At 41.3% G+C, this 18,414-nt stretch overlaps 1 long non-coding RNA gene across 1 annotated transcript; it reads right to left on the reverse strand.

Annotated features, from left to right (window-relative positions):
* Positions 1 to 5,963: 5,963 nt before the first annotated feature.
* LOC112843606 (uncharacterized) lies at positions 5,964 to 15,657 on the reverse strand. The gene is made up of 2 exons (XR_003216068.1): positions 15,623 to 15,657; positions 5,964 to 8,260 (listed from the first exon to the last, which is right to left on the reverse strand). It is a non-coding gene; the product is annotated as an uncharacterized LOC112843606 (long non-coding RNA).
* Positions 15,658 to 18,414: the final 2,757 nt, after the last annotated feature.

The raw sequence follows: 18,414 nt of genomic DNA on the forward strand, positions 1-18,414 counted from the left end.
ATCAATGCTCATGTCCTATAAAAAGGTCAAATCAACTACCAGTGATATTTGTACCCTCAATCAATCTGCAGCTGTTTAGCTAACATAGCATAAAGGCATAAAGCCTCGCTACCATCCTGTATGCTAACAAGTAACAAGCTAGCAAGTACTAGTATTTTCTTGGTTGAAAATGTTAAGCTTTAAGTTGAGTTTGAGTCTTTTGGGCTACATCCACACGAACACGGTAAAAGAGAGATTCCCTACTTTTACTTTGATAAATCTCTTTGTGTTCACATGAAAAACACACAACAAAATGATGTCTAGCTTTTTTCAACAGCATGCTAAAGCAGCACCAGAAGCTATAACACATCGCACACTCTGACAAGGAAAGGAAATAAAGGTACACAGCTTTGACTTCTGAGACAAAATCTCAATTTTTCTTTGCCACATGTAAATTCTGAAGATCCTCAACCTGGAAGGGATTTTTCATTGACCTCAAACTCAGTTTACATGTGTACAAAAGACGCATAGAAAGCCTTAGTTTTTCTGTATTATAATATAGCTGCTTTTTGTCAGGATATAAGAAGTTCAGAGCATTTAAAAAATCCTCAGTGAGCCAAAGCCTTCTCAGACTGCGTTGACTAAGTTTAACCAGAATATCAGTGATGTACTAGCTCATTACACTTTTTTGACTGACAGCAGAATTTGGATGAAGACCTGTTAGGTGATCACTGACTAATGGGGGAGCAGCGATTCTTTTGAACTGTGAACTGACACCTCGCCATGGCATGAGCTCACCGGTCCTTCAGCCCTGTAAGCTAAGAAGACTGAAACTAACTCATAATTTAGTTTAACTGTCCACTCTGATGGTTTTATGACCAGCTTATAATTTTATTTCAGTTAAATCTAAAGGATTTTGATACCTAATTTTTTTACTGTTTTTTAAATTTACGTTAGAAGGAAAGTCATCAGGGCTACAGATCATCTTGCATGTATTTTTCAGACCTCAGCTGTTTGTTTTTTAATTTTTGTGAACATCAGTATCTAAAAAATAAAAAAGGATGCATTCAAACACCAAAAAAATTTAAAAATCTGCAACTTTTTAACAACCTTCTCAGCCCGGTACAGAAATTTTCCTCGGTCCTGTCAGAATGAGGTCGACATAAAACCAGCACAGACTTTGTTTCCTTGTGCAGATTAATCAAACGTGTTTGTTTTAGAGGTCCTTGCTGGCAGATTGTGTTCGGACTAGTCGAGCTGTCTACCCGTTGCTGTCCGCATGTTGGGCTAAGACAAACAGCCACTGGCTGCAGCTTCATGTTTCACATATTTGTATCATTTAATTTGGGATTAACTAGTTTGTTTTGTTTTGGTTTCTTGCTCCATTCTTTCACCGCACTGTCATCTGAAGTTAATGAGGAAATGAAACCGTCTCGGTTGCTGTTGCTGACATATGAAATGAAGTATCGCCCCCCCCCCAAAAAAACAGGATGTTTAAAAGTGGGTCATTTCTAACTGTCAGGGTCAAACAGGGGCCTTAAAGGTCTTCCCAAACTGTAATCCAGCCATATACACTAATTATATTCTTTAGTCATGTTTGTCTTCACATTAAACCTTAAACGCATTAAACAGAAGAGTTTACTGTTTGATTTAAAGCTCTGCGCTGGGTTTCCTCAGTCAGTAATTCCTGAATGTAGCAACACTTATTTCACTTCTTCATCTTCACTGGTAATAAATCACTCCAATCTGAGGGCTGGGGATTGGAAACATGGGACATTATGCAGTTTAACTATATTAGCTGCAATCAAAATCAAATACAGGCTTTCCCCAGTGCAATCTTTACTGCTCTCTGGATACGACTGCTGGCAGCAACTCTGCCTTTCAAGTAAGTTTTTTTTGCTTTTTTCCCCCTGGAAGATACGTTTTAACCACATATTATTTTTCAGTCTTATTAGTGAAAAATTAAACTGTTTCAGGAGAGTGCCGCAGACATCCCGGATCATGTAAACTCTACAATTTGTGGGCTTTGTGGGTTTACTGCTGAGGAGTAAGCTACAGTGCAGATTCATACAGTGGTTACTGGGTTTGAAGCGCTCTCATGCCCCCTGTGGACAAAACACACTTACACACACACTGTAACTAACTGCTGTAACTATTACCCACATTTTTTATATAGTAATGGACTGGTTTAAATATGGTTTAATATGGTAAATGCTCATGTCTCATGTAGATAACCCTTTGGAGATTTAATTAAAATTATAAGAGCAGCCAAGCAGTCGGAGTGAGGATCACAACAAACTAAATCTGGGCCAAAGAGTATGTTTGTGTGGGAGATTTTTAACCTGTTAACCTTTGAAACTGCTCAGTGTTATCTCAGTTACTGTTCCATCGCGCTATCATTCAGGTTTCGGTGGGCATGACTTCACCAACTGGTGTCTTTTTTTGAGCCACAGCTTTCTTGTTAGTCTCAAAAATAACCGATAAAAAGCATAACGCCTCTTTAAGAATCTCCTTTCACCAGTTTTCCCCAGTTATTAAATATTTTCCAGTCTTTGTTATAGCTGAATTTTCATCCTAGTCCAGTGCGACTGTACCGACTTGTAGTTTTCCACCTCGGAGCGTGCCATGTTAACCTGCAGGAGGCCCGTGATGTCTTCACAGGCATTCAATAAAAGCCAAAGTTTAGGAAAGTGTCCGTATTGCAGTGTTGATTTTGGAAAACGGGAGCTCATCAAGATGTGGGACGTTCACTCAATGTGTCAGAGGAGATAAAAATTCAGATCACCCTGGAAACAGCTGATGGTGTCGATGTCAAAGGGTAAACTAACAACATCCAAAACCACACATTATTAGGTACACCTGTTCAGCTGCTCTTTAACACAAATTTCTAATCAGTCAGTCATGTGACAATACCCGAGTATATTTAGCCATGTGGACAAGATGCGGATGACCCGCTGAATTTCTGATTAGCATCAGAGTGAGAAAGAAAAGCGAATGTGGCTTGTTGTTAGCGTCAGATGGGCTGGTTTGAAAATAAGAAATATCCAGTCCCAGAGGTCAGAGGAGACTGCTTTGAGCTGATAGGAAGGCAACAGCAACTTTACTCATTATAACCGAGGTACGCAGAAGAGCATCTCTGATTGAACAGCATGTCAAACCCTGAAGGAGATGAACTACTGCAGAAGAAGACCAGACCGAGTGCCACTCCTGCAGGCTAAGAACAGGAAACTGAGGCTACAATTCACACAAAATGGAGCAATTAAACACAGAAAGGCTTTGATCGGGTGAATCTTGATTCCTGCTGCAGCTTTTGGATGGAAAACATGGTTCCATCCAGCCTTGTAATACCAACACGATCAATCAGTGAAATTTCAGGTCTTGTATTATACCATGTTTCTCGCTCCAGCCACACGGTGACCCTGGACGAGCGGTTAAGAAGAATGACGGACAGATTTGTTAAAGGTTAGACGAAACCGATAATCATAGTGTGTTAAAGGCTCAATCTGATCCATAAAATGCACAAATAAAACGAGACGTTGACACGCTCCACAACTTTCTCCTCAAGGCATCAAAAGTATTGTCTGTTATTTTCCGTTCTGAGTGAAAGTATATATATACACACACGGACTGAGTGCCTATTAGAAACACATGGGCAGCAGCTCTGCCAAAAAATCCAGTATTACAGAGTTTACACATACAGAAACCTGATAATTCTTTCAAGATAATGTAATATAGTCCAGGTCAAGAAAAACTGAAGAAGTCTTAGAGTTTAAAGAAGACCTGCTTTATTGAATTGCTTCAGATATCAATATGTTCTCCATCTTGGGAGAAACTCTGCCAAACCTGCTAACCTTTTTGTGATTTTTATTTTAAACTTGTTTAAATTCTGAACTGAAATAATAATAACACCTTTTGTTGTTCATGTGAGAGGATTCCAGGAATGTGTATTGCTGTAAAAGTACAAAATATATGTATGTAGATAAAATATGCTGTGTTTAATGTGTTCATAATCAAACCTTCCGGCATTACACATTAGAGCTGGGAAGACGTGCTCGCCCAGATTAGACCTGCTGCCCCAGACAAGTTAACTTAAAGTTTCTATGCAGATGATGTGCCTGCTGTTGTTTATGCTCGACCTCAACGAAAAAGCAGCCATTCCTGCTTTTACTGGGGTTTAACTAGTTTGAGTCCAATTAGAAGATCAAAAAGGCATGAGTTAATGAAGTCACCAGTCCCAGGTGTGGGTGAGTCCAAAGTTGTGAAAATGCAGGGGTGTTTTTCACGGGTAGGCTGAATAAGATATTAGGATAGCTGGTGGTGGCTATGAACTCAGAGACCACAGTTTGTATCCTGTTTCAGTTCAGTTTATCCAATTCAATTCAACCCCAAAGTGCTTTATATTGTAAGGTAAAAACCACAATAATACAGAGGAAACCCCAACTTGAGCAAACTTGGCGACAGTGGGAAGGAAAAACTCCCTTTTAACAGGTAGAAACCTCTGGCTCAACCAGGCTCAGCGATAAGCAGCCATCTACCGAAAGGCTTTCATTGCAGTTTGTCTGTGTAGTTTCTCAGTGGTTGAAGTCATGGTATTCTCAAGTGCTTAAATGCAGGCAACTGGACTAATCATGAAAGTCACATGATTAGTCTCAGGACCACCTCTACCAAAGTACATCTTCATGAACCAAACAGAAGTCCAGATGCCTTAATTTCAAGCAGTTAAGGCTGTTGATGTAAAAACATTTTTTGACTCTTTGATCAGTTGTTCAGCTTTGAGAATATCAACTATCCAGATTCTGAATGAACCTAAGTGACCTTTACATATGGAAAGTAGACAAGGAGCAGGTGGAGACCCAGACTAGAGCTAATACAAAGTTAATATTGAACACAAAAAGGACCCCAAACGAAAAGTCTGTGAATATGGTTCACAAATGAATATAAACTCAATCGACTGAGAATGAAATGAGCCCCATATTCCGGGATTTTTCCAGCACATCCTCCCATTTCCACTTCTGTCACAGTCCGATCCCTCTCCTCACATTTCAGTCACGTTTGATAACAGCTCTGTGCCGCGGCGTGGAGCCTCGGGGTCGCCCGTCACTTTAAACTCGCTGATTTTACACCGAGGTTCGTCCACGCAGGAGCGTGCATCAAACCCAAAACTGCGGTGATGCGTTCGGGGGGCTCACTTGGGTGTATGAGATACCCCCGAGTTCAGTCCCACATTGATGAATTATACATGCCTCGCATCACACCTCCCACACTGCAGCTTATGTAATGTCAGCCACGCGTGGAGAAGCGTATGCACGTACGCGTGTCTATGTGGATGTATTTATATCCAGCCTGGGATTGAAGGAGCTATGACTCATTCTCATTGCTCTTTATTTTTACCCCACATTCTGCCCACCCACCACCTATTTCTTAGAAGAACAGGGAGCTGTAAAAAAAAAAAAAAGAAAAAAAAAAAAGTATATTAGCTCAGAATTTCCCATCTGTACAGTGATGTTAAAATATCACTGCAGCCTCATCAGAGTGAGAGCTGAGACTTCTTCACTCCAGATTAATCTCATCAGTCAGACTGTCACATAAATGACACTACGGTGTAAATTATAACACATGAAAATACTCATTCCTCTCCATAAACTATAAATCTATATCTAAATGTCTTTCAGGAAGCTGAGATCCAAATGACAGGCCACTTTATTAGATACACCTTGCTGCTTTCCATTGCATCCCAAAGGCTGTCAGTGTCTAAAATACTCAGACCAACAAGCACACTTCTTCTTACCTAATAAGTACCTAACAAAGTGGTCAGTTCACTTTCTGAACAAAACTTTAAGTCACTCCCCACCTAAAAAAAGAAAACAAACAAACACACACACACACACACACACACACACACACACACACACACACACTCTATTATTAGGGCTGATAGCCAGGATTGTTGGTTAATGAATGATGGATGTCTGGTTTAAGGGATCTTATCTTATTCCTCTGTTTACAAATACTGAGAACAAGCTAATAATGGACTAAGATGTTATCAGATGCTTGTTGGGTGTATTTCTTTTGCTCTCCACACTAACTATAAGCTAACAAAGCCCGCTCAAACATGTAACCCAGAGAGCTTCCTGACCCAAAACTCTTGTCCAGTGCCAACATCTGCACAATCACAAACATCTGCAGAACTTTATCTAGATTATAGAGCAGTGGTTGGTCTAAACCACCAGTTTAGAACAGATTAAAAATGTGTTTTAAGGCCAAACTGAGATAAAAATGGACCGTAAAAAGCTCCTGAAAGCAGGCTGGCTGCGGTGTCACATCTCGAGGTGTGATGCTGGCGTATTTTCTGTATGACCGAGTCTGTCTTGATGTTTAAAATCATCTAAATTTGCACAAATATGTGTATACTTGAAAAATTACAAACTGAGTACCATCTCCCCCACCATTGCAGATTATTTCCTGTTTAGTGTGTTCAGTGGTTCAAACGCACAGTAAAGTGTACTTCGCTCCCTCCCTTCTTTGTCTCTGACAAGAACTGATCAGATTTGGTGCAGAGTCACTATTTTAAGAGACTGCAGTCAGCAAGAATCCAGCATTAGGTTTTATTACGTAATGCTACACCTGCCCGAGACTCTCATTGTGCTTAGCAACCTGCAGGCTCAGCTCACACCTGCCAGAACATCGCTTTCACATTCCTGCTCGCTACAACAGCGCTAATCGCCATTTACTTCCAGCACAGCATTGCCTGAAAGGTCAGCGTCCCGGCCAGCGGACTGAGAGTAATGACGGGGATAAGAATGCCCCAGCTGCCCCCCCCCCTCGCTGAGTGAAAGTCACAGGGTGCCAGACGAAGCCCAAATCAGCAGCGACATCTCAGCTGTGGCTTGTTACCGCCATCGACCTTGTGTGCTCAATCAAAATGTCAGGGCCCGGGCCTGGCAGGAAGACTGAGGGTCCGAGTAGGCATGTCTGCAGAGGGTCTGATAGGGGTCCACCATTGTGCAAACTATTCTGAAGACAAGACTGGTTCATCTGTGGCATTTTACTGAATTATCCACACAGAGGTGGAGCCAAGGGGACATGCCTGAGCACACAAAACGAAAACAAAATGATGAAAAATGACTACAAAGAGACACAAAATGATGACAAAGAGACACACAATGACCACAAAGAAATATCAAATGACACAAAAAGACAAAAAATGAACACAGAGATACAAGCTGACTACAGAGAAATGAAAAATGAGCACAATGAAAAACAAAATAACACAAAAAGACAAAAAATGAACACAAAGAGACAAAATTTGACTGCAGAGAAATGAAAAATGACCACAAAAGATGAAAAATGACCACAAAGAGTGTCAGAAAGAAACACAAAACGACCAAAAGGAGATTAAAATCATCCCACAGAGAGACAAATTGACCACAAAAAAAAAACAAATTGGCACAAAAAGATGCAAAATGAAGACAAAGAGATATAAAATAAGCACAAAGAGGGCCAAAGGCGTCTCAAACAAATAGAAGCAAATGCAAATACCATGCAGTGTTTACAAAGACTGCAGAATAATAAGCTAAACGATCCACAACAGCTTACACGGAAATAAGAGCAATCCACATCTCTGGTCGTTTCACGTTTTTAACACTGCCCTCTGGTGGTGAGTACACGTCTCGGCAAAGCTTTGCTTCACACCTACAGTCTACCAACACGCTATCGTGCTGGCATGCTTGGGTAAACAGAACAGCGAGAAAAGGAAATACAAGAAGGCAAAATGACGCAGAGTCCGGATGAAGAGGTGGAAGGCTGTGTGCTGTCACGCGTCCACAGCTGCAGACACACAGCAGCTCTGTGTCCACATTCAAACATTTAAAGCTCGTAGAAGGTTTTCAACCTGCGCCCGGTCTTGCATAACTGTTCTTGTGGGACGTCGCGTTAGGCTGAGTGGTCCTGAAGAGCAGGGACGGCTGACACTTTTGCGGCGTGAATCCATTATTGATGAGGATGAAGCTTGTTTAGAGCACATTCATTTGGCTCGAGGCGCTCCGCACTTACAACTGATGCGAGCGCATTACATAACAGAGCAGCAAGGAGGAAGGAGGAGGAAATCCTTTGGTGTTGTATCTGAGGAGCATCTGACACAGTCGCTCAGTGAGCAGAGTGATGCTATCAGCTGAGACATGCCCCGTCTTACCATCTCAGTGTTTATAACCGTGTCATCTTCAAAGACACACGCCGCATCTGATGGAGATTCTTATCACAACACCGGATCGCTTCTGCCAGTCTGAAAAAGCAACGGGAAATGAAAATAAATGGGTGGAAAGATAGGAGCTATTTCCGGAGATTTGTTGAAATATATCAGAGAAAGACAACATGGTGGCTGGTTCAATTCCCAAAACTTACATAAGCTGATGGCTTTAAAAAGATGTGCAGTGGAGTTTAAGTACAGAATTGCTGTCTTGTCCTTACGATATGATCAGAAAGGAAAGGCCAAAATAGCTGGGAGTCTGATAAGAAGCAAATGCTTGTCCACTCTGGAAGAAGGATCTAAGTATCTGAGCTGTCTCATGCTGTGCAGAATATAAATCTCACAGACTGCAAGTTTGAGGCTTTGGGAACAAACCTGACATATGTAGTGTTGCTAAATATTAGATGTTCAAATGTTAGTTTCCACTTCAGCATACATCTTGAAGTGATGAAGTAGGAAAATTTAGCATTGAGCAGTGTGGGTTTTGATTTTACTGCAAAATTACTTCAATTTTTTTTTACCCTGTAATAGTCACCCAGGTGAGGTGGGCGAGTCTGAAGTGGGAAAATTAAGGGGTTTCCTTCATGTGATGTGATTTTATTTATTTTTTATGCTTGTAACTGACTCTTTTGGGTTGTTTATGTGCTGTAGTAGCATATTGTTTGTATTCTTATTTATCTCATGCTGAACCTCAGTTTATTTCGTCCTTTGAAGACCAGCCTTCTTTTAAGCCGACTTCCTCTGATTGGCTGCCCCTCTGATCAGCAGGTTGGTCACACTGGCCAGCAGCAGTGGTTGGAGAAGAGGCGGGCTACACCTTAGACAGGTTGCTAGCTCATCACAGAACAGCGAGATATCACAGGTAGCCCGATGATGGAGCGCATTAAAAATCCAGGTGGTTCAAACACTGAACCGTGCTGTCCTGAGATATATCAGAGATATAAACTGTCAGTGACATCATACAGAATGAAAAGAAGAAAAAGAAAAGGCCAGGATGGAGAAAGCAAGCACGACAGACCCTGTTTTCTTAGCTGCTAGAGGATGTCGACTAGTGTTCAAGACCCATTACAGAGAACGGTTCCTGGACCAAATACATCCTTCTAGCACGCACATCTCCACTGATCTCACCTGGACCAATAACAACATCGTCCCGGTAAAGAAGGCCCAGCAGCGGTTGCACTTCCTCCGCATCTTGAGGAAAAATAACCTTTACCAGAATCTGCTGCTGGCCTTCTGCCGCCCCTGCTTGGGTGTTTGGTACACAGGGGCCACAAGCGAGAACAGGAAGGCTGCACAGAGGGTAATTAACACCTCCCAAAAAGATCATTGGCTGCCCTCTGTCACCCCTGGAGGCCATCATCAGATCCTCCTGTCTTAGGAAAACCAGGGCCATCACAGGTGACCCCTTGCACCCCACCTACCACCCGTTTGACCCGCTGCCCTCTGGTCAGTGCCTCAGGTCAATCCAGTCCCACACCTCCAGACTCAAAAACAGCTTCTTCCCCTCGGTCATTCGGACTGTTAACAAACACTATCCCCCCCACACCCCACCTCTGACCACCCACCTCACCAATGAGCCATGGTCTGAGTAACCTAAATCACTCAGGCCCCTCACATACAGACTCAATACTCAGACCAAGTCTTTTTGTACTGTTTCCAAACACTTTGCTGTCCAATGTGTGCCTTTCTCTTGTTTTGCATATATTCCTCTAGACTGTATATATCTCTCCTGTTTGCTATTCATTCCTGCTGTCATACTATTTATATTTTAATCCTGCACAGTTGGCGTGGAGCACCCATAATTTTGTTATACAGGTACAACGACAATAAGGGGCTATTCTATTCTAAAGAACCTAGCTATGGATGAGAAGTGAAGACACTGACCTGCCTCCCTTCCAAAATCACCAATCAGCTCTTTAGTTTTGGAGGTGTTAAGGATCAGACTGTGGATACTATCGATATTTGGATTGATACATCCACCTCTAACTCGAGTGGTTTAGATGAACTTTGACCTTTTTATCGAAACTATACCTATGTTTAATCTTAGAGTGGACCATTATAACAGCATATACATGTAACAGAAAGTAAGGAAAAGCTTTAACTCTAAAAGAAGCTTTAACAAATAAATTCAGGACGAACATGTATATTGAATATGGGTTTTGGCATCTCTTTGTGGAGTTTGCATGTTTCCCTCTTGTTTCTGTGTGGATTTCAGCACAGACGATGCAGCTACTCTAAGACAATAACAGCTCTCGGTCTCTCTGTTTGATAGATGACAGGTACGCCACCTGTCAGGTGGAATAGACTGCAGCCCCTCAGGAGGCCTCACAGGACAAGCCAGTACGGATAATTACCTGTCAGTCAAATAGTTTTGGGGGGGCTTTTTTTTTTTTTTAGCATTTATTATAACAGGACAGACACCTCAGTCCCAGTCAGTCAAATGTGTTATGTGGTGATAATATCTAGTTAATATGAGCATTAGGCTTTAGTGGAAATATACCTTTTTGGCATAAAAAAGAAGTATAATAGTAAACCATAGAACCACTGCAGCAGCCCACCCCTCTGTTTATACTCCAGTTAGCACAGCGCCACAGGTGAATATAAGGATAGTGCCTCGATTTACAGGAGATCATCGCCGCCTGGATCCAATATTGACTGGCTAAATGAGTGATGAGCTGTGTGACTCAGCTGCCAGTCCCAGCTGCACAGAGGATGAGTCACTGTGAGGGTCCCAGAAAAGTCAGAGCTGGACTGCAGACCACAGCTCTGTAAGACATGTTATACTGCCCTCTTGTGGATTTTGGGGAGAATGACAGATGATGTCTACATTTGGACTCTAAAGGTTCCTACAACTGTTTTTTCATAATCCTGGAATGGAAATCTGTTGGATTTTTGTAACTTCCAGAGAGAAGTTTGCTAACATATTGGGATAATGTTAGCAAACGTTTTAATCTTTATTTTACCAAATGTGCCTGGTGATCACTGAAATTAAAGATAATTAAGATAATGCTTTAAAATAACTGCCACCATGACTACCCAAAACCATTTCTGGTTGTCTGCAGTGGTGCAAGACTTAAAAAAGGTTTTACTGAAAAAATCACTTCTGAATTCTCAGTTTAGTAGTTTTAAAGCAGATTAATCACTTAATTTGAGATTAAGTAATGTTTAATTAGACTGTATTTACACTTTAATTACACTAGTTTCTAGTTAATTTAAAAGTGATCATTCTGTAGATTCTTAAGTATTTTTTTCAGGTATGTTTTGACTAAATCACCTTTATGCTCCAGGATCAGGACCTGTGGTCTTTAATGATTCAGTTTCCTCCTTATTTGGCCCTTGATCCTTACAAATTGCTGCTTACAGCTCCAAAACACTGACAGGTGGACTAATGCACTGTTTGTTTGAGATAATAATAAAGAATAAGACCAGTCTTTATGTTTATTTTCAGATTATAGTCGTTGGAATGGCAGGCTGAATGTTATCAGCTGCTTTGTTTGGTTTTGGTTAAACACACACTGGAATATTTGATGATGCAACAGGGCTGTTTTTAGAAAATGTGAATGTGCTAGTTGTGAGAGATCAGAGGTGTACTGAAGAGTTTGGGTACACGAAGTTCCTGCCCTATTTCTCCAAACTAACACATCCCCATATTTGTGATTTTCACAGTTTCCTGGATTCTGGTCAATCATGAAAGCTTGCAGTCCTTCCTGTCTGCTGCTGGAGACAGAGCCAGAGAGCGAGGGGTGTTACTGTATATTTGTCACACTGTCCCTCGCACGTGACCACTGTTGGTCAGGACAATGGTCTCTCATCAGAAACTAATCATCGCCGAAGAGAAACCCGGCGGGTGGGAGACGTGGCAGGGGGAGGTTGTTCCTCATTGTTCAAAGAGGAGAAACGATGGGAGTGACGAGCCGACGCTCCGAGGAACAATGGGGGTGAAGAAAAAGGCCTTTTCTTCCACGTTGTCATCATCATTTAAAATAAAATAAAAAAAGTCAGGGGGTGAAAAACTGTCCCGAAGACAGGAAGAGGTGGTTTCTTTTAAACGTTCCTGTAGCTGATTACTTTTAGCTTTTTTAAGGTCACCCGGTCTGCAAAGCATGATGATAAGAAACAATGCTCACATGTTATCTATAATTAGAAACCCACAGGCTGCTGCTTCTTCTACATAAACAAACAGAAAATCAGCAAGTGATGACCAATTATCACTTTCACTGCTTTTATTTTAGCTGTCTTCGCTGCTTCATCTTTTAATTATTTATATTTCAGTTTGCACTTTATCTGCTTTCATCTTTTACTCCTTTTTTAATTGACAACTTCCACCACATTTGTTGCTTATTATCACTAAAATTGACGCTTTCTGTCCTTTAACTGCTGATGCATCGAGCTTTCTCACCTCCAGTTAAAAATTCCAGACTTCATCCACCTTCACTCTTAAACCATCCACTGTTTATACAGTTTTACTTTCAGCAGGTCAAATCGAATCAAATTCATTCATAAAAATCATAGTCAATAAACAAAATCATTATGAGAATACTTTATTAATGAATATGATCATCAATACATTACTGGGCATTGTTATTGTCTTATGAGAGACTCCTGACACAGATTTCAGATACTGTAATAACTGAAATCTGTACACGATTAACTTTGAGCAACCAAACCTGGCACACAGGTACATCTCAGACCCTGGAGGTTCTTATCTAGATCATATATTCTAACATTGTCTTGTTGCCTAGCAACCACCTACCAACAGGCTAAAATCACCTATCTGGCACCTGTAACGCAACATAAAAGCATCATGTCACATATTTTAATTGAAAAACAATAACCTGCAAATTATGTATGATGTCATCATGTTGCTTGGCAACCAGCTAAAAATCAGCTAAAATCACAATGGACATGCTAATAATTTAATTTAAAGTAGAAGCAGAAGAAATGGCATTTTTAATTAATGTGATTTTGCTGCTGTCCCATTAAACACTGTCACCGCTCCTGGTTTCCATCCTTGTTTTCCGTTTTGAAATATCAGCAAACTAAAGTTTTGCTTCCTGTTTGGGTTCTCCTGATGTTCCTGTATGTAAAGTTTAAAGTTTTGCGTTTATTATATTTTCTGGATTCTTTTTTTGTCTTCTTTAGTTCTGGTTGTCTCTTGCTGTTTCATTTTCTGTTTTCAGTAGTCATCAGGTTTTGTTTTCTTGTCTTTTTGCTTCGTTTCTATGTTTACAGTCATTTAGTATGAGTGGCCTCCACAGTGTGTCATCTATGCCTCTCTCTGTCTCACACTGTGTTTGTGTTTCCATCCCTTTTGTTTCATTTGTCCCGTACATCTTGTTTGGTGTCCATATTTATGGCTCCCCTGGTTATTTCCTGTTTTACTTTGAAGTTTGTTGTTTTTCTTCTTTTGCTTCCTGTCTGTCTTCCCGTAGTTGCCTGATTGCTGGTGACTGTGTCTTGTTAACCTCCTGCTGGTCATTCCCAAACCAGCCCAGTGGGTCCCCGTCACACTGTTTGTTAATACTTGCTGCTGTGCTGCAGATGTTCTCTGTGTTCGGGTTTCCAGCCTCCCTGTGCGTAGTTCAACCTCGACCTTGCACGTTTTCCTTGTTCTCGCTCTCCCTCTCTTTTTGGACTGTGGACTTGATTGCCTTGGCCTTTGGTCATTAATTCTGTCTGCCTACATGTTCTGCGTTTGGGTTATTCCAAGCATTATTATGTTTTATCTACATAGAATTCAACTCAAAGTAACATGAACACAATATGCTGAAGATGACACCTACAGGAGCTGCTTGACAATGAAGCTCCCAGCACACAGTTTTTGTGCTGATGTTAATGTCAGAGGAGGTTTGGAGCTCTACAGTTATTATGCAGCTGTTTCCACTTTGCTAATGGATTGTCTAGACAAGAAGACATTTCTCAAACTGACTGCAATGGCATCATTTTATTACACCTTATTTGAGTGTAAGCTCATTGAGCTCTTGAGAACGACCTTTCAGAGATGCTTGTAAATCAGATTGCATAGCCAGGTGCTTTCTTTTATATACACCTGTGGCAAAGGGACTGAAATTACCCAAATTTGATTAAGAGGTGTGGGCCAATGCTTTTGTTCATTCAGTGAATAAATAAACTGCCTCTGATTTCTTTTCAGCACTTCACCTTTCATTTTCCGAGCTTCCACTCCTCTTTCAATTACAGCCTGCACTTCCACCATAAGTGGCATTTCAACCTGCCATTTTTTCCCCTTTTAAACCGCTGTTTAAACGTCAGTGTTTGTATTCCATTTGCCACTTCAGTGATCCTCGGCTGTGTCAGTATTTGTTCCTTTTTATAGTTCAGTTATTAATTTAGAAACGAGAACATGTTTATCTCCATCACCTGCTGCGACCAGCCGCTGCTCTGCTTTGATAAGTCCATCAAAAGGATCATTATAAAGCTGAAAAACTGCAAATGGCCTCTTTGAAATCACAGCACAAAAACCAAACTATAAAGGCGTGACATAGATTTCTGCCATTTTTTTAGACTGTAAACATCCCGACTCAGATTTCATTGTGTGGTCACTGCTGGAGAATTTCTTCCATGTTTAGGATATTAGAGTCCATGAGGATCTGTCTTAAAGTAAACCCAGACAGAGATCACAGCCTCATCCAGACGGCCGGCGCTGCTCTGACAGCGGGCCGGGCCTCCGATGGAGACTGGTCTCATGAACTGTTTGTATGTTGTCTGCGCTTTATATACTGTACATTATGAGCAGCTGGAGTCAAGTCAGGCAGCACAAAGGCAAGGTCAATAATGTGAAGTGATCCGCAGGGTCAAAAGACTAGGCCCGCTGCCAGCCATTGTTGGAAGGGTGTTTTTTTCAAAGCAAGCATGCAATCCCCTCGTCTGCACTCACGCTCAAGTCTTGAGTATTTCCTGTGGAGGAAACAATAAGACAATAGCAGCAAGTGGCTCGGTGGTCAGCGCGAAGGGGGCATTTCTCAGGAATCTGGCTTCATCGTGGAATAATTCGATGATGCAAAGAAGTTTTGTTTGGACAAAGTGTAAACAACATGCAGCCATCTTTATGTACAGTCTGTGTGCCTCTGTACATCCCGTACCATCTAGTTTATCCAGTATGTTTACACATGAGTAATTCTAGCACTATTTGTGTAAAATGTGCTCACACAAAGAGGTTTTACATGTTTTTTTAAAATTTAATTTAATTTAATTTTATTGTATGTTTATTTACTGGCAGCGTCTCAACAGTACTGGTGAACGTCAGGAACAGTATAGCAATTGCGGTTAATCGAACATATTAATATATTATTTATTTTTACCTGATTTTTATCCTAAGGGGTAGCAAAACCAATTTATTCCTTATTCAGTGAATATATTGACTACAAGATTGTTTCTTACCTTCCTGTTTTCTCCCAAGGGTGTTTGGGCCAAAACAGTCCCCAGGCTTCCTGAGTGCTTTTTAAAGGTTCCAGCTCCACGCCATTGAAGGAGAAATTGAATAACCGTACCAGTTTTCATTTGAAATTATATGTTGTAGGCCAAGTGGGGGAAAATTTTATTTAACAGTTGTTGTTATTTATAAAGTATTGCTTTAATGTTAACAAAGATTAACCCTTTTTTCAATTCAGTTTTATTTATATAGGGCCAAATAATAACAACAGTCACGTCAAGGCACTTTATACTGTAAGGTAAAGACGCTACAATAATACAGGGAAAACCCCAGCAATCAAACAAACCCATTTTAACAAGGACTTGGCAACAGTGGGGAAGAAAAACTTCCTTTTAACAGGAAGAAAGAACCAGGCTCAGGGAGGGGCAGTGTCTGCTGCGACCAGTGGGTGAGGAAGAGAAAAAACCCCCACTGTGGAAGAAAGTTAGAGAAAAATAATAACTGTTTATTGAATGCAGAGTCGTGTATAAACATAATGAGTCAAGAAGAAACAGTGCATCAAGTCCCCAGCAGCCTAGGCCTATTGCAGCACAACTAATGAAGGATTCAGGGTCACATGTTCCAGCCTTAACTATATGCTTTATATGGTAAAGAGAAATTTTCAGCCTAATCTTAAAAGTAGAGATGGTGTCGGTCTCCTGAATCTGAAATCTAAAGCCTCTGTCTCCCATCTACTTTTAAATATTAGATTTTATAGGATTATTACAGAAGCTGTGTGTTTAGGCTAGTGGTTTAGTTTAGTATGCAACTCCACACAGTGGTATGGAGTGATTTAGAAGTCTATAAAGTCTAAAGCAGGCTGATCATCACAGACTGTCGCTGGAACCGTGTCCCACCACTGGGCTCCACAGCGTTATTTTGTGTTGTGTTTTGTGTCAGTGTTGCTTTTATCTAAGACCAGGGTCTCAAAGTTTTTTCTGTTTTTTTTTTTGGTTCAGGCTACATACAGCTCAGTTCGGTCTCATGAGGGCTGGACCAGTAAATCTATTGTCCAATAACCTTTAAAAACAGCACCTCCAAACCTCTTTCTTTTAGAATATATCAATTTGAGTAGACGCTGCTGAAAGCATTCACATTTAATGAACTATTGATTTATGAATCAATCAGCCTGAACTGCCTCAAGAAAAATAGTATGACTCAGTTTTTGTTGACACTATAAAGAAATGCTGATGTAAAAAGAAAGCTGTGAGCTCGGCTCTTTGAGCTACAGACTTTGTTCAGTTCATTCAAACTGTGTGACCTGTGGAATCGATATAAAAAATAATGAATTCTGTCATTAATTTATTTATATCAGTGATGAAACGGCGTTGAGCATCACTTTGTAGCTGATGGTTAGTCGATAGTGTGTTTCAGGCTCTGGTTGCCTAGGTAACCTCATCCTGAGCAACTGGGCCTCAGCGGTTTAAGCAGGCTGTCTACATATCAGAAGGTTGGTGGTTCAATCCCTGGCACCCTGTGCTCTGTATGCTGGCCAACACCCTGAAACCCAAACCAGAGTGTGCATGTGAACTGCATGAGCTAACCTGGCCTTCATCCTACCTCTGTCTTAGAGGCAGGGTGACGAGCCCAGTCATTCAAGAGAGGATCAGAGTATTGATGCTACTCGTCCACAGTAAAAGGGGACAGTTCAGGTGGTTTTGACACCTGACTAGGATGTTTCCTGGGTGTCTCTCTTGGAGGAGGTGTTGAACCTCGGTGTTCCCCTGGATAAGTTGGAGGAAGTGGCTGGGGAGAGGGAGGGCTGGGCTTCTCTGTTCAGGCTGTCAGACGTGACCTGTCCACCTGTTCCCTCCCTCTCGCTCTAAGGTAGATGGGAAAGGCTCCAGCCCCCCCACGACCCTGTTAAGGACAAACGTCAAAGGCAAGATGATTTGTTCATGCAGTTCCTGACATTAAAGATATGAAACAACTTAAAGATAAAAAGGACAAGCTGTGTGCCGTGCCTCACCTGTGCATCCTTATTTATAGCCTCCCCTGTCCTCTGCATTTTAGGAACTGAGACATCAATACATGCACTGAGAGTGATTGAGATTGTGCTGGCAGGAGGAGACACAGACACACAGATATAAGAAAACTCCGGGTCCTGATGTGGATGTCACCTACCTGAACATCCTTGCACATGGTTTACCCGTCACAGCAAACAGGACTCAAAGGATCTGTTGCTAATATTTTGCTCTCAGATACGAGAGGACAGAAGTCTTGCAAATTCCAAGCACTGACAGGTCAGAGCTGTTTTGGTGACATAAGGAAAATACGTTGCTGGATGATCTTTGTACAGTTTCCAAAAAAATCCCAACCTGTCACATATTTTGCAACGATTTATCAAAAGCTTGTATTTATGTGCTGTGCCGGGTGACGCGCTGTAATAATACATCGATGCATCAATTTCAGTGTGATTTAAGGTCAGTTAAGAGCATAAACATCATTGTTTCTGCTCCCGAGTTTACCAAACATCCATCAAACACTCATAAATACCACAGCTACATTCCCTGGCCTCTTATGAAACACTTCCTGCCTCCGTAGCGGCCGCTGACTTCTTATCAGCTCGCCTCAGCCTCTTTCTCTGATTGGTTGTTGCGGCTGATGAGTGGAAACCAAAGCCGCAGTCACAGGCTCTGTTCTCAGCCATTAAAGAATAAAATAACAAAAAACAAGGTGATAACAACTCGAGACCTTTGTCCTTTTGAGCCCACAAGAATGCTGACTAAATTCCATCACAGTTATTCACAGCCCGCCTCCT

This window comes from Oreochromis niloticus, linkage group LG22, assembly GCF_001858045.2.
Source record: "Oreochromis niloticus isolate F11D_XX linkage group LG22, O_niloticus_UMD_NMBU, whole genome shotgun sequence".
Classification (NCBI taxonomy): domain Eukaryota; kingdom Metazoa; phylum Chordata; class Actinopteri; order Cichliformes; family Cichlidae; genus Oreochromis; species Oreochromis niloticus.